The sequence below is a fragment of the Diadema antillarum genome, unplaced genomic scaffold, assembly GCF_040938485.1.
Source record: "Diadema antillarum isolate AM-2024a unplaced genomic scaffold, OU_Dant_1.0 scf00000063, whole genome shotgun sequence".
In the NCBI taxonomy this organism is placed as follows: domain Eukaryota; kingdom Metazoa; phylum Echinodermata; class Echinoidea; order Diadematoida; family Diadematidae; genus Diadema; species Diadema antillarum.
Genome location: NW_027270952.1, coordinates 1,110,445 through 1,118,137, shown reverse-complemented (window position 1 = coordinate 1,118,137; position 7,693 = coordinate 1,110,445).

Below are 7,693 nucleotides of genomic sequence, written 5' to 3'. Positions count from 1 at the left end.
TCGGGTGTGTCCACGGAGTACACGTCACTGATGATGTTATCGACTACCGATACCAGATCAGAAATATTTTCATCTACGCCAGACTATGGTACCGCCTGACTATAGGCCTAAGTAAAGGCCTATAATAGCTAAGGCTACGATGTAAATTAACATAACTATTCAAAAGTCAGATTTACAGATAGTGAGCACAATGAACGGCGGGGAGAAAGTAAAAAGTATGCGTGGCCTCTTCAGTCTATATTTAACTACCAGTACCAGTACCACATATCAAAAGTGTATAGAAAAGATATCTAGACTACAGGTACAGTAGTTGAGTACATGTAGGCCTACTTACCGTCGCGCGTCGGCGAATACCGTGTTGAATGTACAATCGGGGAGGCCGGAGGTGGAAAGGCGGTACAATACTCGTTTCAATATCAACTAGTCTACTACTAGTATATTTAGTATTTATGTCCAACTTCGGTGTGACTTTATCGTGAATCCGTTTTCCTTCTGCGATCGGCTGGAAGCTATGATGTTGGCTGATTCTGACGGCGGTACATGTATCGCACCGAGGCCGAACTCCGTCATAGAGGGAATACGAGATCAGTTTCTGGGGAATACCCGAACAACTCGGGTTCTCGGCTTATGAGTTTTGAAGCCTGTGATTGGTCAAACGTGGTCCCGTGATCTTTGAGGAGCCATGTCGTTATCAAAGTGCGTTCATACCACAAGAGTTCTGTGGTTCATACCTCCACAGAACTAGAACCACATACACGGAGTAGCTTGTATAATCCATCTCTAGTATGGTTCAAACGCAGTGCCCATTTGGTGAGTGTGCACGCTTTATTGTAACGCGTAATGGGCTGGGCAATGACATAGCAGTGGCGGATCCAGGGAGGATCGCAACCGGCGCACGCCCACCCCCTTCATTTTTTTTGTTGAAACAAAAGAAATAAAAAGAAAAAAAAAATGGGGGGAGGGTGCGTGCGCCCCCCTTTAATTTTGTAAACGCGCCCCCTCTCTACGGAATTCCTGGATCCGCCCCTGCATAGCGTCCAGACTCTCTTTATTTGCCGGACTGAACCCAAAAATGCAGAATTTCTGAAACGCCTCCTAATGTTGGAGATACATCAATCACAAATGTAGAGACGAACAGCGCTCAACAAAGTTGCAGCTAGACATCAACCACAATGTTAATATAGAAATCATGTTGACCGAAAGATTGGTCTGTATCTTGTGAATCCTCTCCTATATACAACGGACGAGCACCGTAAAAGTTAAAAAAAAAAAATGCAAAAACAATGATTAAAAGAAAAAAGACACCTCCGGACAGATCACGGATTTTCTGTCTAGAAATTATAATGTATAGATCAAATTCTTATTCGGCTGTAGTAGGATGTACTGTATACGGCGAGTTCTGATTTTTCTTAAAATTCTCTAAAGTTTTTTTTTCTCTCTCTCTCTCTTTACAACTGGGGATGCTGAACATGAATCCACCTGTTGCCATTTTACTAAATGACGTTTTCAGCCGAACTGCCATGGGAACAAATTATTTGCTTTAAAGAATATGTATTCTTCATTAAACATCATAGAAACATGCTGTAAATGCTAAAATATTTCAAAATAAACAAATCTCTTCAACTGAATTAAGAAAAAAAAATCATAATTTTCCTATGCCATTGTTACCTCATACAATGATGGTTGCCATAGTAACAATTAGTTTCTTTAAGTAATACCTTTAATAAGTATGAGAACTTGATGAAGAAACAATCATGTCTACCTCCACTCGGGCAGTCTTCAAATAGAGACTTCAAAATGTGAAACCTCTCCTGTCCAGCGCACATGATCATAACCCTCCAGTTAACTACACGCAGCCGCTGTCGCGAAGCAACGCTGTGCTTAACTGGTCAGGCTAAACCCTATCGTATTATTACAGCGTTGATGGAGTAGGCCGGTGGAGCCGGGATTTGTAAAAACGCCGGGAAATGTAATAATGTCTCGCAGGGAAATGTAAAAATCTCGAAAATTGCATCAACGGGAAATGTAAAAACGTCTCGCCGGGAAATGTAAAAACGCTGCCGGGAAATGTAAAAATCTTGTATTACGTACCATTAATAGAACTAGATGTCTATAAACAAAAACTGCTCATGAACCTTTACCGTTTTCATTTTTATACAGGGCCGGCGCAGTGTTTTCAAAAGTGTGGGGGCCCACTTCCGGGTTTCATGAGGTAACAAGCAAAAAAAAAAAAAAGGTCCTCAGCTCATCTCTCCTCGTCCACTTCCGGGTTTCTTCAGCTAACAAGCAAAAAAAAAAAAAAAAAACAACTCAGCTCATTCTCTCCCCTCCCATTTTAGTGCCACTTACGTACTTCCGGGTTGAAAAAAGTGTGGGGGCCCAAAGTTATGTATTCCTTTGTATGATGCACAAAAAGTGTGGGGACCCGAGCCCCCACGGCCCCCACGGCTGCGCCGCCCCTGATATAAACCCCACAACAGCCCGGATTTTCACCAAACTTGGCAGATAGCATCTTAATGGTGATATGATCTTAAATCTCAATTTTTAAAAATGAGTTCCCCCCCCCCCCCACGGCCGAAGGAGAGAGAGAGGGGGGGGGGGGGAGGAGTTGAAACCTCAGAGTCCCTAAACTCTGGATTTTGACATAATAAGTTCTGTCGAACCGATAAAGATAGAGCTAAGTTAGTGTGCTATGAAGACATTAATGACTGAAATTTCATGTTTGATTATAGCGGATCCAGGGGTACCCTAATTGGGGCGGGGAGGGGTGAGAGGGAGGAGGGGGATTTTTCACATTTTCTGCTCAGTCTTTACAAAGTTATCATTGCATAATCGATTCAACCCTTCAGTAAATCTAATGCTATATAATGACACTTAATTCCTTCTTCCTGAATTAATACCCCTCATCCCCTAACTCGATCCCCACAAGAGAGAGAGAGAGAGAGAGAGAGAGAGAGGGAGAAAGAGGGAGGGAGAGAGAGAGTAAGGAGGAAAAAATGATAGCACTTGTGACACCATGACGTACGTCATCCGATCATCTAATCTGAATTGCAAAAGTGAATGTCAAAAGTGAATGTCCAAAAATGAATTGCAAAAGGGTGAATGATAACGTTGATAGCTAAGAAAGGGAAAGATAAAAGTTTAATTATCTATTGAGAATTACCGTCCGATTAATTTATTAAACGTTGATTACAAGATTTGTTCGAAGGTGTTAGCGATGAGGTTAAAAAGGGTTTTACCTAATATCATTCATTCGGATCAGGTGGCCTTCATCAAAGATAGGTATTGTGAAGCGGTTCGTACCGTTTCAGAGACACTCTGTTATTCTAGATTGAAAAACGTTTGTGGTTTCATTGTTAGCCTTGATTTTTAAAAAGCTTTTGATTCCCTCAATCATCAATATTTATTTGAAGTGTTGAAATTCTTTAAATTTGGAGAACAATTTTGTAGATTTGTGAGTGTGTTTTATAATGATATAGAAAGTTGTGTTTTCAATAATAATAGGTCAACTGGGTATTTTAGGATTGGGAGGGGCGTCCGCCAAGGCGATCCTTTTTCACCTTATATTCATTTTAGCCATAGAGACACCTGCACTCTATATTAGATCTAGCCCAGAAATTATGAGAATAAAGTTAAGTGTACAGGAGGAAATAAAACTTTCTATGTATGCTGATGATATCACATGTTTGTGTTTTTTTTTAAACAAATGATCAATGTTTTCCTAATCTTGCAAAGATTTTAGATGAATGGGTGCTATTGGGAGATTATTTCTTAAAAAGGCTTGGTGGAATTCTAGTGTTTCAAAGTAATTATTCCCTTGAAACTATTGATAAGAGGGGTATACCTCCATTCTATGAGAATATTCTACGAATATGGTTAAAGACAAACATACATGAGGATTTTATTGGTGATGAAAATAGCCAAGCAGGCATCCTACAACAGCCAGTATGGAATAACCAGAATATTTTGATTGATAAGCACTAAATATTCTGCAGGCCGTTTTTTGAAGCAGGTTTATGTTATATATATCAAATATTTAGTATTGATGGACGGCTCATTGATTTTGAATTTCGGTTAAGGAAAGGAGTGCCAAGCAAATATAATATGATGTATATGGCAATTGTATACTCTGTTCAAAAATACTCGAAATGTTCCTTCAATACACTCCTATTGGAGATGTTTTGGAAAGAAGAAGTGGCTCAAAAACAAAAGGATCTTATTATTTCACAGTTACAAGATGTGAAATCAAAACCAATATATGAGGAATTTTTAAAAGAGATTAAATCAAGACCTGTTTGCGAAACAGTTTTCGCTGGCAATTTTGGAATTCAACCAGATTGGACACAAATATATATGTTGCCATTTACATGTACAATTGAAGTAAAATTGAGAGAATTTCAGTTCAAGTTGTCGCATAATATACTTTACACAAATGAAAGATTGTTTAAGATGAAAATATCAGAATCAGAGTTGTGTACGCTTTGTAAGTCATGTGCTGAGACCCCTGTACATTTGTTTTTTGATTGTAAAGCTGCCAAAGAATTACTTCAAAAATTTGTGGATGAAATTGGTACGATCTTTCATGTCAAATTAGAGGATTGTACAAGAATTATAGTAATGTTTGGATTCATCAAAGACTGGAAAGGGCCCCACAGGAGTTTATTGAATCATTTAATACTGTTATACAAAAGGTACATATATATTCAGAGATGCAAAGATACAGGTGTGAAATTTCATGGATTGACAGCATTTATTGTTAATATCCGATATATAGAATCCAACATTGCAAAACGAACAAACAAATTAAATTTTCATTATAAGAAATGGTCCCCTGTAGAACATATTTTTTTAGGTCATTGTAGAAGAACATACAGTCGACTCTCGTTATAAAGAATATCCATATGGCAGAACCCCGACGTGATGGGGTAGTTTTTTTGGGGGGTCCCAGGGTTTGAAAATTTTCCTATTCAGAGGTATTTGCGCCCTGGATATGGCAAGGTTTCAAAAGTGACAAGATCACGGTGGTTTCGCTGGGCCCAAGGAGTTTATTGTAACGAGAGCTGACTGTATCTTTAGGATATTGTTCAATTGTTGAAGAGTTTGATACCCATCTTTTATTGTTGTTGTTGTTGTTGTTGTTGTTGTTAAACAAAACATAATTTGTAATATGATTTTGTATGTTACGTTGTATAATGAAGAGGAAATAAATAAATTTGTAAAAGAAAAAAAAAGATTTTAGATGATTTTGCTATCTGTTCGTCTTTATCAATCAATTATGATAAGACAAAATTGATACGAATTGGTCCATCTGTGTTTACTCCTGCACCTAAGACGGACGTGCAACAATTTAGGAATGTAGAATTTGTATCTGCTCTCACTGTTTTAGGAATAGAAATTTCGTATTCTTTTCACGACCGGAAGGCACAATTACAAAGACTTTGTTTGTGATGAATATTAAATCACAACTGCATAGGTGGAGATTTAGAGATTTATCCCACTACGGGAAAATTCAGATTGTTAAGACTTATGCTTTATCTCAGTTGTTATATATCGCAAATATAGTTTCAGTGCCAGTTTCTTTTATACATGACGTGCATAAAGTTATTTGTGAATTTGGTGAGAGGCCCATATAGAATAAGGCGCGATGTTTTAGTAAAAGATTATGAGGAGGGAGGTTTGAAAATGTGCTGTTTAAAGTCATTGATGCAAGCCCAAAATATCAAATGGGTGCAGAGGTTATTTGAGTCATGTTCAAAAGGGTGGAAATCCATTTGTTTGGATTTGCTAGCATCTGTAGGAGGAGAATTTTTGTTCTTCTGCAACTTTGATGTTTCAAAGTTAAAGATTAATATTTCACGATGGTTTTTAGAGGTATTATAAACGTGGTCCCTCCTTCATAATACAGAATTAAGCATACCCAATCAAATAATCTTGAATATAATAAATGCATTTTGTTTCATGGGAAGTCTATGTTTAATACACATATAGTAGAGAAAGGTTTTTTGAAGGTAACTGATATGTTAGATTGATACGGCCGACCTCTGCATTGGAAGGATTGTAAGGGTAAAGGTTTGCAGTATACTCAGTATTTCACTCTTCTTGATAGCTTCAAGAAGATATGCCACGTGAATGGAAGCTTTTTTTTCCTTCGTCAAGATTATCACCCCTTTATTAAACCCCTGAGTACTTTTACTTTAATTTGTATCAAGGGTAGATGGTTGGAATTACATAACGTAACAACAAAGTATCTATATAATATATATCTGCATTTGAATAACCCAGGAAAATCAAGTGTTTTTGATCGTTTTGATGTTATGTATGACATTGGATTTGAATATGTTCAATCTTTTTTCAAATTACCTGCCAGTTTGACAATTGATACAAAATTAAGAATAACGCAGTATAAGATATACTGAATAATTTGATCCCCGTTAATTCGTGGCTTGTTCGAATAGGGAGAAAAGATGACTCAATATGTTCCTTGTGTAAAAGTGAACCGGAGACAATAGAACATTTGTTTTTTGATTGCCGGAAGGTGTCAGTATTCTTGGAATCAGTGTTTAAAGAGGAAAGAAGAAAAATTGATTCCTTGCACTGTTTTCAATTCAAAAGGTGTTATATGGTGTTATACATCCAAGAAACGATGTTGATTTTTCGTACAATTTCAAAATATTATTAGGTAAACAATTTATTTTAAGCTGTAAGTATCAAAGTTTATGTCCTCAAAGGCAACATTTTGTGCAATATGTAAAAAAATATAGTTTGATTGAAGAAGAAATAGCTAAAAGCAAAAATAAATTTGATTTGCATTAGGCAAAATGGAGGAAATGGAACAAATTATATCTTTATAGAGAGTCAACTGCCCTTCCCCTTTCTTTTTCCTTTCCCTTGCTCAGATGGTTCTTTCTTCCTCACCGCGGTTTATACCGCTCCTTTTTCTAATTCCCTCCCCCCCCCCCCCTCTCTCTCTCTCTCTTGTCATATGGCGTTCACTGTAGTTTATGTTTATGAAACAATTGTTCTGTCCTGCATTATCCCCCAAAGATTGTAGCGTCACCCCCTCCCCCAGGCCGGGAGAAGGGACAGGAGACCTGATGTTATTGTACAAAGGAAGTTACGGAGAGTGCATAAATGAGCTGGGTGAATTATAGTACCTTTGTTTTGGTTTGGTTTGGTTTGGTTTTTTTTATTGCAGTGTGTGTTCTTGCGCCTTTGGTTTGTTTTTGTCTTGTCTTTGGTAATATTTAGTGTTTCCATAGAAGGTTATTTTTTCTTGTTTTTCAAATAAGACATATCCGTCTGAAAAAAAAAGGCACATCAGCGAAACAAGACTGAAATGAGGGAAAAGATTCTTTTGTTAGTGACGATACATGATCACACAACCGTTATAATCCAGGCACCTGAATGTATTCATTAAGATGCACATAATCAAGTGTCAGCGACGATCCGCAAGACTGCAGTGAACAGTCCATTATTATACATGTTATTAGGTCCCTGCTTTCAGGGTCAGAGCCCTCGGATCTTTTATAAATTCCCCCTCCCCCCCCCCCCCCCCCCCACAAGGTTGTTGAACTCGAATGTGACATCTTGCGATAGCCAGAAAATCAAATTACCTGAAATAAACTTTAGTTAGTTTCAATCAAATATGTCAGACCAAAAGAGGATTGTGTCATTAGTCCATGGGCCAGGCCAG